At 38.4% G+C, this 21859-nt stretch overlaps 2 pseudogenes; one reads left to right on the top strand and one right to left on the bottom strand.

Annotated features, from left to right (window-relative positions):
- LOC143271871 (vomeronasal type-2 receptor 116-like) overlaps positions 1-11266 on the top strand; it is a 51512-nt pseudogene extending 40246 nt beyond the window's left edge.
- The window catches only part of LOC121826140 (vomeronasal type-2 receptor 116-like), a 478502-nt pseudogene that overhangs the window by 138114 nt on the left and 318529 nt on the right, over positions 1-21859 (bottom strand).

Below are 21859 nucleotides of genomic sequence, written 5' to 3'. Positions count from 1 at the left end.
TGAGGAGCAGTCCAGTCATCCTTGTTCCACATCTACCATCTTCCTATGAATGAGTACACACTGTGTTTGTCTTTCTGAGTCTGGGTTACCTCACTCAGGATGATTTTTTTTCTAGATCCATCCATTTACCTAAAAACCTCATGATGTCATTGTTTTTCTCTGCTGAGTAGTATTCCATTGTGTATATGTGCCACAATTTATTTATCCATTCTTCAGTTGAAGGGCATCTAGGTTGTTTCCAGGTTCTGGCTATTACAAACAATGCTGATATGAAGAAAGCTGAGCAAGAACTCTTGTGGTATGATTGAGCATTCCTTGGGTATATACCCAAGAGTGGTATAGCTGGATCTTGGGGAGACTGGTTCCCAATTTTCTAAGAAAGCACCATATTGATTTCCAAAGTGGTTGTACAAGCTTGCATTCCCACCAGCAGTGGAGGAGAGTTCTCCTAGCTCCACATCCTCTCCAGCATAAGCTATCTTCAGTGTTTTTGACCTTAGCCATTCTGACAGGTGTAATGTGGTATCTAAGAGTCATTTTGATTTGCATTTCTCTGATGATTAGGGATGTTGTGTAATTCCTTAAATGTCTTTCAATCACTTGAGTTTCCTCTGTTGAGAATTCTCTGTTAAGTTCTATAGCCCATTTCTTAATTGAACTGTTGGGCATTTTGATGTCTAATTTCTTGAGTTCTTTATATATTCTGGATATCAGTCCTCTGTCAGATGTGGGGTTGGTGAAGAACTTTTCAAATTCTGTAGGCTGTCACTTTGCCTTGTTGACCATATCCTTTGCTCTACAAAAACTTCTCAGTTTCAAGAGGTCCCATTGATTGATTGTTTCTCTCAGTGTCTGTGTTACTGGTATTATATTTAGGAAATGATCTCCTATGCCAATGCATTCAAGACTACTTTTTACTTTGTATTCAAGCAGGTTCAGATTAGCTGGATTTATGTTGAGGTCTTTGATCTACTTGGACTTAAGTTTTGTGCACGGTAACAGATATGGATCTATTTGCAGCATTCTACATGATGATATCCAGTTATGCCAGCAGAATTTGTTGAAGATACTTTCTTTTTTCCATTGTATAGTTTTGGCTTCTTTGTCAAAAATTATATGTTCATAGGTGCAGATTAATGTCAGGGTCTTCAATTCGATTCCATTGGTCAACATGTCGGTTTTTATGCCAGTACCAAACTGGTTTTACTACTGTAGCTCTATAGTAGAGCTTGAGGTCAGGGATTGTGATGCCTTTAGAAGTTGTCTATTATACAGGATTCTTTTGGCTATCCTGGGTTTTTTATGTTTCCATATGAAATTGAGTATTATGTTTTCCAGTTCTGTGAAGAATCATGTTGGTATTTTGATGGGGATTGCATTGAATCTGTAGATTGCTTTTGGTAAGATTGCCAGTTTTCCTATGTTAACCCTGCCTATCCATGAGCATGGGAGATCTTTCCATTTTCTGACATCTTCTTCAAATTCTTTTTTCAGGAACTTAAATTTCTTGACATATAGGTCCTTCACTTCTTGATTAGTGTTACTCTAATGTATTTTATATCATTTGTGGCTGTTGTAAAGGGTGATGTATCTCTAATTTCTTTCTCAGCCTGTTTGTCAATTGTATATAAGAGGGCTACTGATTTTTTTTGAGTTGATCTTGTATCCTGCTATGTTGCTGAAGGTATTTATAAGCTGTATCAGCTCCTTGGTTGAATCTTTGATGTCACTCAAGTATACTATCATGTCATCTGCAAATAGGGAAAGTTTGACTTCTTCCTTTCCAATTTGTATCCCCTTGATCTCCTTATGTTGTCTTATTGCTCTTGTTAGAACTTCAAGTATTATATTGAATAAGTATGGGGAGAGCAGAAAGTCTTGCCTCATTCCTGACTTTACTAGAACCACTTTGAGTTTCTCTCCATTTAATTTGATGTTGGCTGTTGGATTGCTGTAAATTGCTTTTATTATGTTTAGGTATGTTCCCTGTATTCCTGATCACTCCAAGACCTCTTTCATGAAGGGGTGTTGGATTTTTTCAAATGCCTTTTCTGCATCTAGTGAGATGATCATGTGGTTTTTTTCTTTGAGTTTGTTTATATGGTGTATTACATTGATGGACTTTCATATGTTGAATCACCCTTGCATCCCTGGGATGAAGCCTACTTGATCATGGTGAATAATTGTTTTGTTGTTTCTTGGAGTTGTTTGCCAGTGTTTTATTGAGTATTTTTACATCAATGTTCATGAGGGAGATTGGTCTGTAGTTCTCTTTCTTTGTTGTACTCTTCTTTTGTTTAGAAATCAGGGTAATTGTAGCCTCATAGAAGGAGTTTGGTAATGTTCCTTCTGTTTCTATTGTGTGGAACATTTTAAAGAGTATTGGTATTAACTCATCTTTGAAGGTCTGGTAGAATTCTGCACTGAAACCATTATGTCCTGGGCTTTTTTTTTTTGGTTGGGAGAATTTTTTTTGGGGGGGTGCATTTTCTTTTTCTTTTTTTTCCCTTTCCTTTTATTTTACAATACCACTCAGTTCTACATATCAGCCAGGGGTTCCCCTGTTCTCCCCCCTCCCACTCCCTCCCTTCACCCTTCCCACCCCCCATTCCCACCTCCTCAAGGGCAAAGCCTCCTCCAAGCACTGCTATCAACCTGGTAGACTCAGTCCAGGCAGTTCCAGTCCCCTCCTCCCAGACTGAGCCAAGCATCCTTGCATAAGCTCCAGGTTTCAAACAGCCAACTCATGCAATGAACACAGGACTGGGTTCCACTGCCTAGTTGCCTCGCAAACTGATCAAGCCAATCAACTGTCTCACCTATTCAGAGGGCCTGCTCCAACTGGGGGCCCCTCAGCCTTTGGTTCATAGTTCATATTTTTCCATTCGTTTGGCTATTTTTTTTCAATAATTGAGTCAAACCAAAATTTATTATAAGCCACAGTCATCCTAGGGACCTCCAGGCTATATATATAGCCTCCATTGTTCTATGTGTTGTGGTCTGTTCTTTATTTTATATCTAGAATCCACTTATGAGTGAGTACATACCATGACTTTCTTTCTGGGTTTGGGTTACCTCACTCAGGATGATTTTTTTCTACTTCCATCCGTTTGCCTGCAAATTTAATGCTTTCATTTTTTTCTCTGCTGAGTAGTACTCCATTGCTTAGAAGTACCACATTTTTTTCATCCATTCTTCTCTTGACGGGCATCTAGGTTGTTTCCTTGTTCTGGCTATTACAAATAGTGCTGCTATGAACTTAGCTGAGCATGTATCTTTATGTTATGAATCAGCATTCCTTGGGTATATGCCTAAGAGTGGGATGGCTGGGTCCTGGGCTTTTTTTTTTTTTTTTTGCTTAGAGCATTTTAATGACTGATTCTATTTCCTTAGGGGTTATTGGACTATTTAAATAGTTTATCTGGTCTTGATTTTACTTAGTTATGTGGTACCTATCCAGAAAATTACCCATTTCTTTTAGATTTTCCAGTTTTGTGGAGTAGAAGTTTTTGAAGTATGACTTGATGATTCTCTGGATTTCCTCTGGATTTCCTCATTGTCTGTCGTTATGTCCCCCTTTTCATTTCTGATTTTGTTAATCTGTCTTTTGGTTAGTTTGGATAAGGGCTTGTCTGGCTTGTTTATTTTTCTCAAGGAACCATCACTTTGTTTCTTAATTTTTTTATATTGTTCTCTTTGTTTCTATTTTATTAATTTCAGCTCTCACTTTGATAATTCCCTGGTGTCTATTCTTCCTGAAAGACTTTGCTTCTTCTTGTTCTAGAGCTTTCAGGTGTGCTGCTATGTCACTAGTGTAAGATTTCTCCCACTTCTTTATGTGGGCATTTAGTGCTATGAATTTCCCTCTTAGCAGTGCTTTCATAGTGTCCCATAAGATTGGGCATGTGGTGTCTTCATTTTCATTGATCTCTAGGAAGTCTTTAATTTCTTTCTTGATTTCTTCTTTAATCCATTGGTGATTCAGTTGAGCATTATTCAGTTTCAATGAGATTGTAGGTTTTCTGTAGTTTTTGTTGTTGTTGAAATCTAACTTTAAACCATGGTGGTCTCATAGAAAGCAGGAGATTATTCCAATTGTTTTGTATCAGTTGAGATTTGCTTTGTGGCCAAATATGTTTTTGATTTTAGAGAAGGTTCCATGGGGTATTGAGAAGGTATATTGTTTTTTTGTTAGGATGGAATTTTCTGTAGATATCGATTAAGTCCATTTGAATCATAACATCAGTCAAGTCCTTTATTTCTCTATGAAGTTTTGATTTGGGAGATCTGTCCAATGGTGAAACTGGGTGTTGAAGTCTCCCACTATTAATGTATGGGGTTTTATATGTGGTTTAATCTTTAGTAATGTTTCTTTTACATATTGGGTGCCCTTGTGTTTGGGGCATAAATGTTCAGAATTGAAATTTTATCTTGGTGGATCTTTCCTGTGATGAGTATCTAATCCCCTTCTTGATCTCTTTTGATTGATTTTAGTTTGAAGTCTATTTTGTTGGATATTAGGATGGCTACACGGGCTTGCTTCTTAAGACCATTTGATTGGAAAGTCTTTCCCAGGCTTTTATTCTTAGGTAGTGTCTATCATTGAATTTGAGGTATGTTTCTTGTATGCAGCAGAAAGATGGGTCCTACTTTCATATCTATTCTGTAAGCCTGTTTCTTTTTATAGGTGAATTAAGCCCATTGATATTAAGGGAAATTAATGATGAATGATTCATTCCTGTTATTTCTTGGTGATTGTGTGTGTGTGTGTGTGTGTGTGTGTGTGTGTGTGTGTGTGTGTACTTTTCTGCTTTGGGGTTTACTGCTGTGGTTTTATCTATTGTCTGTGTTTTTGAGGGTGTATCTGATTTCCTTGGTTTGGAATTTTCCTTCTATTGCTATCTGTATAGCTGGGTTTGTGGATAAGTACTGTTTAAATCTGGCTTTGTCTTGGTATGTCTTGTTTACTTCGTCTATGATGATTGAAAGTTTTGCCGGGTATATTAATCTAGGCTGGCATCCATGGTCTCTTTGTGTCTGCATTATGTCTGTCCAGGTCCTTCTGGCTTTCAAAGTCTCCATTGAGAAATTGGGTGTTATTCTGATGGGTTTGCCCTTATACATCACTTGGCCTTTTTCCTATGCTGTTCTTAATATTTTTTCTTTATTCTGTACATTTAGTTGTTTAATAATTATGTGCCAATGGAACTTTTTTGGGGGGTCTAGTCTGTTTGGTGTTCTATAGGCTTCTTGTATCTTCATAGGCATTTCCTTCTTTATGTTGGGAAAGTTTTCTTCTTTGATTTTGTTGAATATATTTTCTGTGCCTTTGAGTTGGTATTCTTCTCCTTCCTTTATCCATATTATAAATAGGTTTGGTCTTTTCATGGTGTCCCAAACTTCTTGGTCATTTTGAGTCATGGCTTTGTTGGCTTTAGTGTTTTCTTTGACTGACAAGTCTATTTCTTCTACTGTATCTTCAACGCCAGAGATCCTCTCTTCCATCTCGTGCATTCTATTGGTTATACTTGTATCTGAAGTTCCCGTTCATTTACTCAGATTATCTTTTTCCAGCATTCCCTCTGTTTGTGTCTTCTTCATTTTTTCTATTTCCCATTTCAGGTCTTGGACTGTTTCCTTCATCTGTTTCATTGCTTTTTCATAATTTTCTTTCAGTTATTTATTGTTTTCTTCTGCTTTTTTTGTTCTTTCCTCTAGTTTTTTATAGCATTCTTCCTTTTTTTGTTTTTCTGTCCTCAATTTCATTGCTGATTTCTTCTATATAATCCTCTACCCTCTTCATTATGTTATTCATAAGGTTGCTTTCTTCTACTTCTTCCATTTTGTGATGTTCAGGTCTAGCTGTTGGAGCAGGCATAGGTTCTGGTGATGCTGTATTACTCTTCATTTCTTGTATGTACTTCTGCCTTGACATCTGCCCATCTCCTTGTGGATTTGTTCTTGCTCTTATCAGTGCTCTTGGTGCAGACAGAATTGACAGATTCAGGAAGCCTCTCTCTTGTCCAGATGGGAGCTCCAGGGTGGGATGGGAGCTGAGGGCTGGTCTCTAAGTCTCAGGAAGTGTCTGCTGTCTCTGATGGATGGGCATCAGGGCAGGGCATAGAGATTGCAGGGTCTGCTGGCAGTCTTGGAGAAGGGGAGCCTTCCCCGTGGGGCAGGAGGGGATCCTGCCTAATGGCCAGAACATGGGGCCAAGTTGGGCAGGTCTTCCCCAGAATGGCTGTTGCTCAGGGATGAGATCTGGGGCAGGCCTCTCTGGGTCTCACCCAAGACATTCACCTCTTGTCCAGATGGGAGGTCCAGGGCAGGAAGGGAGCTGGGGGTTGTTCTCCAAATCTCAGAAAGAGGCTAGGGTCTTGGGCAGATGGACGTGGTGTCAGGGCTTGGAGATTACAGGGTCTGCTGGGGTTCTTGGAGAAAGGGAGCCTTCCCAGTGGGGTGGAGGGTATCCTGCCAGATGGCCACCTGGGGCCAAGTTGGGAAGGTGTACCCTGGAATGGCTGGTGCCCAGGGATGGGATCAAGGGGCAGACCTCTCTGGGTCTGAGCCCAGGCACTTACTCTATGGTGTTTGCCTACAGCAAAGAACCCATTATTCTAAATTTTCCTAAATTTCTAAGATTGGGAAGCTACTCAAATTACATCAGATTGTTTTCATACATTTGCTTGTTTGGCATTATAAAACAAACTGTTTTATGTGGTCACTCATTTGGCATATATGAAATAAGCCTATTGATATTTCAAAATGCTAACATAATTTTGTTATGGAAGAAGTAGGTAAAACTCATGATATCAGTGTATGTCTACTTTTCCTCAGATGCTGCCCTCAGTGTGTAGTGCTGACTGTGGTCCTGGATTGAAGAAATTCTTGCAGGAGGGAACTGCAGCCTGCTGTTTTGATTGCATCCCCTGCCCAGAAAATGAAGTTTCTAATGAGACAAGTGAGTGTTTGCTGCTGAGATAAATCCTTCACATAGATCATCCTCTCCCAAACACACTGGGATGATCAAAGGTTCTAAGAGGCCACTGTACAAATAAACCATATCACTTTCCCAAGTTAGTTTTGATAGAACTATGATCAGTAATATGTCACTTTAAGTAACATGTTATGCCATGACATACATCTTTGACTCATTGAAAATCCATGGTAGGTGGCCTTTATTCAAAGAAAACTTTGATAAACAATCTGCAATGTGAGGGAATCCCATAAAAGGTCTTTACTAGTGACTAATCTTCTCTGAAACTACATGTAGATTAGATTCCTATCTATTTTTAATAATATTTTTTATTTACATGTCTTTGTGTGTCACTACATAAGTTTATAGGCATCATGCATTTTCAGGGAATCAATGGAGACCAGAGTAGAGGTTCTGATCCATTTAACTCTTTTATGTGGGTTCTAGAAACCAAATATAAGTCCTCTGTTTCTATAAGATTAATGAACAGTGGAAATAAATCCTTGGCAAATTATAAGAAACTGTTCAGTATGATACAAAGGATTTCAAACTTTATACAGAGACTCCCCCTTTCAAAGTATCATTGTGATTTGAAATCTAGAAAAGTGTGGAGAACTGTTGCCACATAAAGTAGAAAATATGAAGCACTATAATCAACAGTTTTGTATATAGCACAGTTAATAATGTCAGAAAGCAGAAGATACACCTGTTTTGTATGATATCACCCAGCTACAGTCATCCAAATGGTGTTGTCACCTACATAGCCCATGTTAGTCAAATGATCTTTTATTTAGAGTTGGTTACATAAAAATGGCAGATATACAGATTTTTCTCTCATAGTGCCTGTCATCCTACATAATGAAAGTACTTAAAGGATATTTATGGCCAGTAAGGTGATTCAGAAGTTAAACCCTATTCTACTAAAGGTGATGATGTGTTCTTCCCTAGGACAATTGTAATAGTAAGGTGTTGTTAATTATTAGAGGAGGTTATATTCTGATCTCTATGTACTTGCACATATAACTTACTGCAATTTACTTACATAAACTATAATAAAATTGTTTTAAATATGAAACATAAGAACAAAGGGTATTTACAATAATAAATAAAACGAAAGTTAAAGAAAAAAATTTTATTATTTAATTATGGGCATATATGTAAAATAGGTGGTTTGTGTACACAATTGAATGTGCATGTGTGAGGCATCCAAGGTTCCTGTAGTTAGAGCTACAGACAGTTATGAGAAACCTGACATTGGTCCTTGGAACTGAACTCAGCTCTTCTTCAACTGTGGCATATTCTCTTGACAATGGAGGCAACTTTCCATTCCCCTAAACAAATTAACTAGTTAAATGTGTCCATAAATACATTGTTCTAGATAAAAAGTCTTGAAATCTAGAAACACATCATGTTTCTATGTAATTATCCAATGATTCAGAGCAATTATACTCAAGTTTCTTAAACTTTCCATGGTGGAGACTGTGACTTATGGACAGGATATTATTCCTCCAAACAAACCTTCTGTGCTATCACTCTTGCTTAACTGTACTTCTTTTATTGTGATCATGGCATTATATCAATATCTACTTCACACTTGAGTACACTCACATAGTCTGAGACTCTCATAGATGGAAATTAGTGACAGAGGAAGAAAGGTGGTGGTCTGTTCCCAAAGGTGATAGAATCAAGAAGGGCTTTTTGATAGTAAGTATGTACAGAGTGTTCTGCCTTCATGAGGGGGTTACTATTTGTTATGAAAGAGACTCATGGACAAATCACTCCTATTGTCAGATAAGGACACAACTGGGGATTTTTTAATTAATTATTTTTTGCATTTTTAAACATAAAAATTATATGTATGTAACAGTATTCTTTCATTCTCATCCTCCTGCTTCCCTCATATAAACCCAATTACTCTCATGTTAGAGTTATGTTGTTACTTTTGCATGCACATACATACACACTACACACACATACACACACACACACACACACACACACACACACACAAACACATACAACTTACTCATCATGAAGGAACTTTAGTCAGAATGAGCATGGAAATATGGCGCTAGCAAGTCGGGCCCTTCTTCCCCATTCCCTTTGCCTTGCTAAAATCGATGACATTGCAGTGATTGTTTGAACAAAATTGGCCCTATTAGATGGTGGGATCTAGTTGGGGAAGGTGTGGTCTTATTGGAGTAATTGTGGCACTGAGGATGCAGACTTTTAGGCCTCTTATATGCTTAAGCCTTACCAAGTGAGACAGTTTTCTTCCTGTTGCCTATGGATCAAAGATGTAAGATATTCAGGTTCTGCTCCAGCACTATGTGTGCATGCAAAGCTCCATGTCCCACCAAGATGATAATGGACTGAGCCTATGAACTATAAGCAACTCAATCAAATGTTTTCATTTATAAGAGCTACTGGGGTCATGGTTCTCTTTACAGCAACAGAAATGCTAATGAAGTCTATTATATTCCTAAAGCTAGTCACTGGTGTCTATTCCCTTATTTGGCCACTTCTCCTCCTGAGGCTATCAAGGTCCAGCTATTAAAGTATTGAAGTTCAGCTTCCAAAAACTCTGTTGTTTCTGTCTTAATTAAACTGTCCAATCAAAATTAAATGCTTTGTCCTAACCTGATGTTTCCCTTTCATCCTTATAAGCTGCCATTTCTTAAAAGGCCACTTCTGTATCCTCTCTATCCAGTGCAGTTCTTAGCCCTCCATGGCCATAAACCTCTTCCCCTCTCTCTTGTTGTTTTCATCTTCTCCTTCATTCTCTAGCTCCTGTTTTTGCTTCCTATTCCCCGTTGATTATTCTCTGGCTCAAATCAATCTTCTTGGTTTTGAGAACTTGGTCTTGGCATGTCATGTGTGAATTCTAAGTGTCCCTACAGATTATGTTTAGAATTTCTTCTATGTCATTGTGTTTAGACCAGTAAATTCAAACTATAAAACATATCACAGGAAGTGTACCAATAGAAGACACAGTCCCTAACTATTACAGGGAAAGCATTCATAAAACAGACAGAAAGGCATCAGGAGGCACTACAACCATGGATTGGGGACTTTAAAATGCACTCTGCAAAATAATGGTTAATGATTTTTGCCCTCTGTTAATTCCCCAGTTTAAGTCGTGTACTGAAAATATCTGTACTTTCTGATAACATAACAAATGGCATCATCAACATACAGTAAATTAGATAACATCCTGATTGTTTAGTTGCTTTTCCCATAAAGATAATGAATATTATGAATGTCTTTCAACTCCATCCTCAGAAACAAATGCAAATAGTGCAATGCTTCTTCAACACATTAAATTGAAATATTCAGTCAATAAATGGATAAAGCTGAATTAATTATACTTTCCTTTCTCCATCAGATGTGGATAAATGTGTAAGGTGTCCAGAGGACCAGTATGCCAACAGAGAGCAGAACCAGTGCATTCACAAAGCTGTGATCTTTCTGAACTACAAAGATCCTTTGGGTATGGCTCTTACCTCAATGGCCTTGTGCTTCACTGCATTCACAATCCTTGTTCTTGGCATCTTTGTTAAGCACCATGACACTCCCATTGTCAAGGCCAATAACCGAAACCTTAGTTATATATTGCTCATCTCACTCATGTTTTGTTTTTTGTGCTCCTTTCTCTTTATTGGCCATCCCAACTCAGCTACCTGCGTCCTGCAACAAATCACATTTGGAGTTGTATTCACTGTGGCTATTTCCACCGTGTTGTCCAAAACAGTGACTGTGCTTTTGGCTTTCATAGTCACAGCCCCTGGAAGAAGGATGAGGTTCTTCATGATTTCAAGGGCACCCAACTACATCATTGCCATATGTACCCTCATCCAAATTATTCTCTGTACAATATGGCTGCTAATTTCTCCTCCTTTTATTGGCACTGATACACACTCTGAGCATGGCCAAATCATTATTGTGTGCAACAAGGGCTCAGTTACTGCATTCTACTGTGTCTTGGGATACCATGGCTCCCTTGCCTTAGGGAGCTTCATTGTGGCTTTCTTGGCCAGGAATCTCCCTGACAAATTCAATGAAGCCAAGTTGCTGACCTTCAGCATGCTGTTGTTCTGCAGTGTCTGGGTCACCTTTCTCCCTGTCTACCATAGCACCAAGGGCAAGGTCATGGTGGTGGTGGAGGTCTTCTCCATTTTGTCCTCAAGTGCAGGTCTGCTGGGATGCATCTTTTTCCCCAAGTGCTACATAATTTTGTTAAGACCAGAGAGAAATTCTCTTCAAAATTTAAGGGAGAAATCATCTTACTGAATACACATTTCATAAATTGTTACTGAAAAATGTAGTGATAGTACAGAGATACCTGTTGTGATAAAAAGCAAGATGTATGCATCAGCTAGTGTTTCTCACTGTTTCTTCTAATGATAATGCACAGAAATATCATGTGTACTACTTTACTGTATATTGTGTTGTATAATCTTGCACTCAAACACTTTTTTTTACAAGACCTGGTTCTTGGATATTAGTGCATAATGGGTGTGTTCTTATATTTTTCTAATGCAAAGTAGAATTTAAAATAAACTCCAAGGAATTCTTTTAATAACTGAATTACTTAGTGTCTTTTACTGTACAAGAAAACTGAGAAAATTTGTAGCAGAAGGAATGAATGTTTTCAGATGATGAAATTAATTACCCTTTCTGGAGGAGACAAGAGAATGCTGTTGCATCCTAGGAGTTAGAGGAGTAAAACTTAGGAGAAAGAAAGATGTTTTGTTAAATAGATAGAAAAAATATTGTGAAATATGGAGAGATGTATCAGCATTTAAAATCATTTATAGCTTTTTCGAGGGAGATGAATTCACTCTGAAATCCATGCATCTTACAATTCATAGCCATCTCTTCCAATAGTGCCAATGGATGCCTTTTCTGTCTTCCAAGAACACCTACACACGGGTGTGCACATAAGAGCACACTCAAAAAGCACACATATACATAATAGAATTAAATGAAAATTTTAAATTGAAGTTTACATAGCACTACAATGGAACACTGGTTTTCTTTCTCCTTTCCCCCCATTCATTGAAATAGATTTTCTTTCATATAATATCCCCTGATTATGGTTTCCCCTCAAGCATCTCCAAGTTCCTCCAAGATCCTCCCCACATCACTTCCTATCTGAATCCACCCCACTGTTATCTCCCATTGGAAAAAAAGTCAGGTTTCTAGGGGACAAAAATAAAAAAAAATATGCTATCATAAAGAAAATCTAACACATTGGAATTGATCAAAGTAGGCAAATATAAGGAAAAGAGCCCAAGAGAAGGCATGGTAATTAAACACATGGGTTTGTACATTCAGGGATCCCCCAAATTCGTACCTTGAACCCAGAACATTTATGCAAGCAATGTTTAGGTAAAAAATGAGTAGAAATATTTCTATCTCTATCTCTATCTACACGTCTCATGACAAAGCTATGAAAGTGGGGGCCAAGGTTGAACTCTGACACAATAGTATGAGACAAGGACCTCCAATAATGTGGTTAACTGAATTTTCTGTTCCCATCTGTTTCTGGACATGCAGTGCATCCTTAAAAGTGGTTTGATTCCCTACTGAGACTCCTTTGACAGAAAGTAAATTCTCATTAGCTGGTGGTTATCAATTAGAGATTGCTTCTGGTTTAGGGATGAGGCTTGTGATCACTTCTACTTTCAGGCCTGGGATTTTATGCAACAATTTCCCCAGCTATCTTTCAGGCAGGATATTATTGTAGATCAAAGGGTTTTTGGATGTGTTGGCATTTTTTTTTTTTGGTTTTTTCGAGACAGGGTTTCTCTGTGTAGCTTTGCGCCTTTCCTGGGACTCACTTGGTAGCCCAGGCTGGCCTCGAACTCACAGAGATCCGCCTGCCTCTGCCTCCCGAGTGCTGGGATTAAAGGCGTGGGCCACCACCGCCCGGCTGGCATTTTCTATTCTCATTTGTTAATGTTCAGAGTACATTTCAGTACCAAAGACACTACAATATTTTGTAAAATCTCAATTAAGGCACCATTTCAACTTCTACATGTTCAATCAATTGTGAAAGTGAAGTTGTGAAGGTCTTATTAACGGGTCCTTGTCAACAGTCTGTGGAGGACAACCTACAATTCTGGCCACAGCCTGGGGTATCTGGTGACTCCCATGGGATCTTTTTAGGCAACAACTTAATTAGATGTGAACCAAACTTCATTTGGTGATGAAGTGGCCAGTTGGGGCTCTGTCTCCCTTATTACTTAGTGAATTCATTTAGATCTTCTTTAGGCATGTATATAATTTATGAAGCTCCTATTGTATTAGATTTACACAGTGCTCATCAAGTGTCCTTTAATTTTAGCCATCTCTCCACACATTTCTCACTCCTCCTTCCTCCCAGTCCCCTCCCTACTTGATGTTGTTTTAATTTGAACTTCCTTGGTGGCTAAAGATGTTGAACATTTTTAAATGTTGCTCAGCCATGTGTGTTTCATCTTTTTAGAACTCTTAGTTTGCACTTTTTCAAAATTGACCTAACTTTTTTCTTGTTGAGATTTTCCATTCTTTTCCATTATAGATATAAAAATCCTTTATTCCCAGGGTCCCAAACATACTTGTTTAGCTACTGTGTCTTTTCCATTGGTGTGTTTTAAACTTATGTCAAAGATAAGTTGGCTATAACTGCGCAATCTAAGTATGGGTTTTCTTATCCATTGAAATAGTGTAGTATCAGTATATTATGGTCTTCTGTAACTATTGCACTAGAGTGTAATGGAACATAATTATTATGATAACTCCAGCTTTGTTGTTTTTATTCTCCATTGCTTGATCCATTCAGTGTCTGTTTTTCTGTTTGATTTTTGTAATGTTTTTTCATAGTTCTGATTTTTCTTTATATTATGATTGAATTTTGATGGATATTGTGCAGAATATTAGCACACTGTTCATCCTATAAGCAGGTATTTTATCAATCCAGAAACATGCATGATAGTTTCCATCTTGCATTGTCTGTCAGTTTCTTTCCTCAGTGTTATAAAATATTCACTGTGAACATGTCTAACTTCCTTGGTGTAATTTATTCACAGGTATTTCATGTTTTATAGCTTAGTGCAATGGAATTCATTACTTGTTATCTTTCTCAGTCTGTAATGAAAGCTATTGGGGTCCAGTCCAATAGGGTTCCCGAAGAGATACTACTGGTGTTGGGTTATTCTGAGGGAGTCTCTAATAAATCTATGTACACGAAACTCTTTAGTCGACACACTTTATTCTTTGGAGTCAGCTCTCTCTCTACAGGCCTTCTGTTTGCTCTTTTACTTAGCACCTTTTCTTACCTAACACTCTCTACCTCTTTCTGCTATTCCTTAATTCCTTCATTTTAGTTCTGCCCCATCTTGGTCTTTCTCATCTCATTCTTATCCATCTAATTACTTTCCATCTGTCTCTTCCTCAACTTCTATCTCATTCTTCTAATTCTTTCTTCTTGTCCTCCACTCTAGTTCTCCTCAAGTCTAGTTCTCTTCCAATCTAGTTCTTCCCCATCTCAGTTTGTTCTCCTCAAGTTCTTACCCATCTAGTTCTTCCATTCTCTATTTTCTTCTCTGTCTTTGCTCTGAAAATAAAACTTCCTTTGTATCCTTTTGGCTCTTGTCTTGCCAAGCTATATCTGCTCCTGTCATTTCTGGCATGTGGGGCATGTGTGCTTGGTCACTAAGAAACTTGGCTAGGCAACTTCCACCACATCTAGATATACCTTTATGTAGAAACCCTTAAGTTCTGAGTTAATTGTTAAGGGTGGACCTAAACCTAGAAATAAGACTTTGGAAAGGACAAAGTTAAGCTTAATTAGCACATCCACTAGATCTTCTCAAACAGTCTGAATGCTTAAGTCTGTTCTTAGAGAAACTGTGAAGTATCTCAGATAAGATACTTTTGTCCATCCAAAGATGATCCTGGCTGGATGCTTCTGATGATGAAATTTACAGAAATGCCTTAATTTAGGAATCCTCTCTGTGTTACTACACAGAATGTTATCTAAATATTCCATTAGTAGAAGAGAAATTGTGCCCAATGAATGACAGTAAAGAGTAAAGGTTATTCATAATGATAAATACAACAAAAATGAAACAATAACATATCATTATTACTTTAATTAAATTGTGTAAATATGCGAGATGGGTGGTTTTGTGGATATAGCTGCAGATGCATGTGAGAGTCATGTGCATATAACTATGTAGTTAGAATTACAGTCAGTTGTGAGACACCTGATATGGATCCTGTGGACTGAACTCAGGTCTTCTGCAAAGGCAGTACATTCTCTTCGCAACTGAGACAAATTTCCAATCACTTAAGAAATTAACTAATTAGTTAACAAATTAACACATTAGTTAACAAATTAGCTAAGTAAATGTGTCCACAAATGCATTGTTCTACATAAATAAAGACTTAAAAACCTAGAAACACATCAGGACTATCTGCATTATTCATTGGTTCAGAGCAATTGCAATCTGATTTCCTAAATTAGCCCTGGTTGAGATTACAACTTCTTAATAGGGTTCTATTCCTCAAAATAAAACTTCTGTGATATCACTCTTAGTGGAGTGTGTTCTTGTGTAATTGTGCTCATAGTCTTATATCAATATCTATTTCACATTGAGTACACTCATAGAGTATGTGTCTCACATAGATGTAATATAGGGAAGGTGTTTGCCTATTCCCAAATTGGTGGAATTAAGTTATAGGGCTTGTTAATGCTAATACATACAGACGTTTCTACCTTGAGTGATAGGGTTACTGTTCTTATGAATAAGACTCAGGAGTACAGCATCTCTACTGCCAGATGATGAAACAACTAAGAGAAAGTTTAATTATTTTAGCATATTCAAATATTAAAAATACATGTACAAAACGTTCTTCTGTCATTTTCACCCTCCTACTTCCCCCATATAGACCTAATCACTCTCATATTCATGAGATCTTTTGTTATTTTACATGTTTACACATATATAAATACACACACATATCATTTAAATGTACTCAATTGAATTTACCCAGTCAAAGGATGGCAAACATGTCTCTCTAGCAAGCCCTGCTCTTCTCCCTCATTCCCTTTGCCTTATAAAAATTATTAGATTACTGTGGATCTTTGCATATAATTTGCCCACATAAGCTCATGGGGTAACAGTGTATTAAGATGTGTGGTCCTGTTGGAGGAAGTGCTTCACTTTGGAGGCAAAGTTTGAGGTCTCATATATGTTCAAGCCACACCCAGTGAGTCAGTTTACTTCCTGTTGCCTATGGATTAAGGATGTATGATTTAAGCTCCTTTTCCAGTTCTGGGGCTGCTTGCATACCACCATGTCCACCATGATGATAATGGATTGAAACTCTGAAATATAAGACATTCAATTAAATGTTTTCTTTTATTAGAGTTGCCATGGTCATGCTTTATCTTCACAGTGATTGATATGCTAACTAAGACAACTTCATTCTTGTAGATAGACACTAAGGTCTCTTCACTTCTTTGGCAGATCCATCTTCTTGAGGCTGACTATCAAGGTCTAAGTGTCAAAGTATTGAAGTCCAACTTAAAAAAAAAAACCCTTGTGGCTTTCGAATTATCTTGTTATATCAAAATTAAACACTTCCCCCTACCATGGGGATTCCCCATTTACCTTTATAAGATGACATTTTCCTATAGGCCCCATCTGTCTCTTCTCTATCCAGGTGTAAGTCATGCTGATAAGTAATTGAAAAATGTGGCAGTATATTATTTTCAGTAATGAAGGTAGTGGAATGCCAAGTTTGAAAAATGAGGCTGCAGTGTAGATTTCTTTCTATCTAGGTTTCTTTCTTTTTTCTCTCTCTCTTAATTTCTCTCTGTAAAAATAAAAGAAAAAAAAACATAAGGTAGAATATAGAAACACAGGGTTAGGAATATAGTTTAAAAAATCTAGGATAAGATAAGCAACAAGACAGAGAAGCTAAGTCCTTGAATTCAAACTATGGGTTTATGAACACAAACTCTTGGGGGTGAACCAGAAAAATCATTCAAAAATGAGAAAAAATGGTCAGAAAAATTTTCCTGCCAAAGCTTTTGGTCTGTAGACAGTTTAATTCCAAGTTCTGAGTGATAGAGGAAAGAATTTTCTTTGAGGTGGATGCACAAGAAACAAAACTTTCAGCGCTATTAGCAAACACCATTACAACACTGAACCATCAAAATTATTTTCCATTTGACCATGAAGCCAAAGTTTAGAGAATAGAAGTCTTGGGGAAAAGTTAGCAATCTCTCTCTGTAAAAAACTAAGAGCTCTTCAGACCTTTTCTTTGCAGATTTTTTCTCTTCCAATAAGGGCAAAAATTTAACTCACCAGGAAAATAACTTCTATTAGTATGGTAAATTCACCTGTATTTGCTCTTAGAAAAAACAAAAAATATCTTGGAATATGGCAAATCCTCTTTGGTAGTCCTATCTCTCCTTCAAGTCAGTGAAAACATCAGCCACAATCCCCTGCATTCAGAGCCTACACCCAAGTAAGTGTGTTGTACCCAGATTGTGACCCCTAGAGAGACCACTGAGGATGCACATACCAGAATGCAAAAGCAAGGTTCATTTTGCTACAAAGTCATGACAGGGAACTCATCTCGCTGGCAGTGAGTCAGGGAGGAGTTACTCTTTCTTGTGGAAGTTAGTTTTTATAGGCAAAAGCCATAAAATTTCTTAGAGGGGAGGGGGTTAGTACGGGTCCATCCTTGATTGTTCCAGTTTTTCCCTGGCCTGGACTTTGTCTTATTTTACCTTATCTGTTTGCCCTGTCAGGAGTTTTACAACTCATCTCTGGGGTCTGGTCATATTATCTCTGGAGAGGGGAATCTAGTAGTTAATGGGTTACCACCAGACATCCTGACTTTGTTCTTTTGAAAACACCTGTCTTTACCCTCTCCAGGAAGGGGGAACTGACTCATTTTTAAGATATCTCTTTCCTCAGCTCTTTTGGGTTTCTGGGGAAACTGTGTTTGGGTCTTTTATCTCCAGTGGTGAGATTAAAGGAGTGTGCCATATTATTCCCATCCCATTTGGTTTTGAGACAGGATCTCTATAGCCCAAACTGGCCTGTGTTATGCCCTGATAGCATCCCCAAAGAAGCCATCAGAGACTTTAGGTACAGAATACAAAAGCAAGGTGTATTCTAAGTTTACAAGCCTCAGCAGGGAGGCTCATTCCAAATCTCTCACACTAGCAGGGAGGTTGGAAGGAGCTCTCCCCTTTCTTTGTGAGGCTAGTTCCTTTATTATTATTATTATTATTATTATTATTATTATTATTATTATTATTTATTTTACAATACTATTCAGTTCCACATAATAGCCACAGATTCCCTTGCTCTCCCCCCCTCCCCTTCCCCCAAGCACACCCCCCATTCCCACCTTCTCCAGATCAAGGCCATCCCTGAGTACTGGGATCGACCTGATAGACTCAGTCCAGGCAGGTTCAGTCTCCTCCTCCCAGATTAAGCCAAGCTAAACTCATGCAAGGAGCCCAAGACCTGGTACCACTGCCTAGATGCCTCCCAAACAGATCAAGCCAATCAACTGTCTCACCTATTCAGAGGGACTGATCCAGTTGGGGGCCCCTCAGCCTTTGGTTCATAGTTCATGTGTTTCCATTCATTTGGTTATTTGTCCCTGTGCTTTATCCAACCCTGGTTTCAACAATTCTTGCTCATACAAACCCTCCTCTTTCTCACTAATTAGACTCCCAGCTCTCCACCAGGGGCCCAGCCGTGGATGTCTGCATCCAGATTCCTCAGTCCTTGGATGGGGTTTATGGCACATCTATTAGGGTGTTTGGCCATCCCATCACCAGAGTAGGTCAGTCCCAGCTGTTCTTAAAGGCACAGACCATATAATTTATTTTTTAAAACCTGCCTCCCCTTTTTAGTCTTTTGGTCAAATATCCTGACTGTGTTTTTTAAAGTTCCTGTAGCTGATCTACACTTAGGAATCCTGGTTTAAGCTTCTTTTTGTCTGTATGGGATAAAGTGGGGTGGGGTGGGGGTTTACTGAGGTTTCACAAGTGCAGGCGGTACAGAACTGCATGCAGCAGAGGTAGTGTGGGACCTGGTGGCTGCTGTCATGGAAAAGCAGTTTGTAGAGAAACTGAGCTTGGACTAAGACATTAGGGACTACATCTTGGGGGAGGGGACAAGTGGGGACAATCAGAGGATCTATTCAGGGAAAAAAAATCTTACTGGAAAATCTTTTATTTCATCTACTTTCATCTTGTTCACTGATCCAGCAAGCAGGGGGGAAAGGCCAAGGGGTTTTCACTTCTGTAAATAAGCACCTCTCTGAGTACATGTGGACAGACATGATCCACTCTAGGTACAGTGTCAAGTGAAAAATCTAATGAGAGGGGTACATCTGTCAAACGGGAATGGAGGCATCCAATTCCAGCTCAGAGAGAACAGAATACTCCTGTGGCCAAAAAAACAACCATGTAAATGGGAAAGGTGTTATGCCCAGATCGTGTCCCCAAAGAGGACACCAGAGACCACAGGTACAGAATGCAAAAGCAAGGTTTATTCAAATGAAGTTTACAAGGGGGGCTTGTTCCAAACCTCTCACACACAGCAGGGAGGTTGGATCGAGCACACGCCTTTCTTTGTGAGGCTAGTTTTTAAAAGCACAGACCACATAATTCATCTCCCACCGCCCGCATCCCTCTTTTAGGTTCATATCAGTAGTTTTTCATGTTATCTTTATTTCTCGTTTGTTCAGCAACCGTGTTTAGGAGTTTTATGAGCTGTCTCCGGGGCTTGGGGAGTTTGGGATATTTTATGACCACTTAGTCTCTGCCAGATGGTCCTATATCCTAACTCTGTGTTTTCTTAAGTTTCTGTAGTTGATAAAGCCACCTGGGAAAAGGCGTCTAAGATCTTATCTACACTTAAGAATCCTGGTTTTAGCTTCTCTTTGTCTGTAGGGGATGAAGTGTGGGGGGGTTTACTGAGGTTTCGCAAAAGGGAGTGTGGCAGACCCAGAAAGGCAACCTGAGAAATGTAGTTACGCTACAGAGAAAGGCAATGTGGGAAACATAGTCCATAAGGTAAGAGAATGATGCTACAGAGAAAGGAAGCCTGGGGAAAAAGCTGCTAGCTATCTGAGTTTGGTGAGGTGTGTGGAACAAAGAAATATCAGCTCCAATAATACTGGAGCTACTGACATTTCTCCAGAAAAGTTGGAATGAAATGGAACCTGGAGCCACACCGCTCCTGTTTCAATGCAGGCTCCTTTAAGAATAGCTGTGCAGGAAGTTATTTCTAAGAGCTTTATAACAGCCCAATATGCTAATTCCATTCTTACCCTGAGGCCAGGCCTCTTAGGAATGATAACTGAAAGTGCCACTGTAGTGGGGAATAAATATTCAGCAGTTTCTTTGAATCTTGGCACTCAGGTGCAGCTGCAGTGAGTCTGGGTAAAGGGACAGCCCCTAGCTAAACACTGTCTACTGCTGAGCGCATTCCATTCCTGCTGGTCTGGAACAGCTTAGAGAGCTGTTGAGACGAAGGGTGGCTTTGGGGGAATGGCATTGTCTAAGCATTACAAGCCACTAGCACCTAGTGTTGCAGCCACTAATAGCATGCTTTATAGTCCCCTAGCAATGGTATTCACTGAATTTTGGGGTCTAAAGAAGCTGGAGCTACTGACAAATTAGGCTCTGACTTCGAACTGTCAGGAAAACTTTCAGAATAATATTAAAGCTAACCATGCACTCTGAACTTTCAGAAATAAAGCAGTATTAATTCATTTATAATTTTTACTATGGTAATTCATGATTTGCAAACTCTCTATCTTTTTCAAAGAAAATAAATTAGTTCTGTTAAGAGATTCTTTTTAGATGTGTGCGATAGAGTTTGATTTTGAATGTCAGATAGTTTTGTTAAGAGATCTCTTCTAGATATGTGCTAAGGAGTTCTATCGAGTTTTCTTTTGAATTAAGCATGTAAAAACTATAAATATTGAATGTGCAAAGTGTAATTATTGAATGTAAAAATCAAATATAAAAAGTGTAAATGTTGAATGTAAGTAAGATTGTAAAAAGTGTATAGGGAAGTTCATCCTAGAATTATTTTTTAGTACTATATCAATATCAGTTTAGTCTAAATATTTTTGGTAACATTAATTTTAAAAGATAAACTAAATCAATCCCATTAGAAGCATCTTGAAGTTTTTATTACTCTTTTACTTTCAGATATATTTGAATACTTTTTATGATAGCTTAAAATATAATTTTATGATCGCAGTGTCCCATGGAAAACTTAGGTGAAGGTGTCATAGTTAGGGGAATTTTTCTGTCTTCTTCCTAGAAGTTTCCACTTCCTCTGTTTTTGTTCAGAAAATGTAGGCCTCCCATAAGGGATAAGCATCCCACAATCGAGTTAGTTTGCAAATGTTATTTTTCTAATTAGCATGGGTTTCTGTTTACTTGAGTGAATACTTTGAAGTGTTTTCAAGTGACTATTTTCTCTTGGGAATCAAAATAATCTCTTGAAAATTTTACTGAACATCTGTTAGGAGAGAGTTTTGATCCAGAAAAAGGGTTTGGTACAGCTAAGTCTGCTGTGATCACCTTAGACACATTCCAATAAGGATATTCCATCTTTATTCCTTTCCTGGGAGGTGGGGCAGTTATGAATATCACTGTGGATGTTTTCAAGCTCATAGTAGGGACCTAGGTCAGAGCCAAGGTAAGCTCTGCAACCCCTCTTGCCAGAGGCTGATCGCCAAAGAAGATAGGCACAGTCTATCTGAGGGACCTGGGGGGCACTTTTATAGCAAGAACGGGGAAATGTGGATGACCACAAAGGCTTCCTAGTGAGTTCTGAGCTT

Source organism: Peromyscus maniculatus, chromosome 1 (assembly GCF_049852395.1).
Source record: "Peromyscus maniculatus bairdii isolate BWxNUB_F1_BW_parent chromosome 1, HU_Pman_BW_mat_3.1, whole genome shotgun sequence".
NCBI classification, from domain to species: Eukaryota; Metazoa; Chordata; class Mammalia; order Rodentia; family Cricetidae; genus Peromyscus; species Peromyscus maniculatus.
Note: the sequence above shows the minus strand (reverse complement) of the source record. Positions and strands in the feature narration are given on the sequence as shown.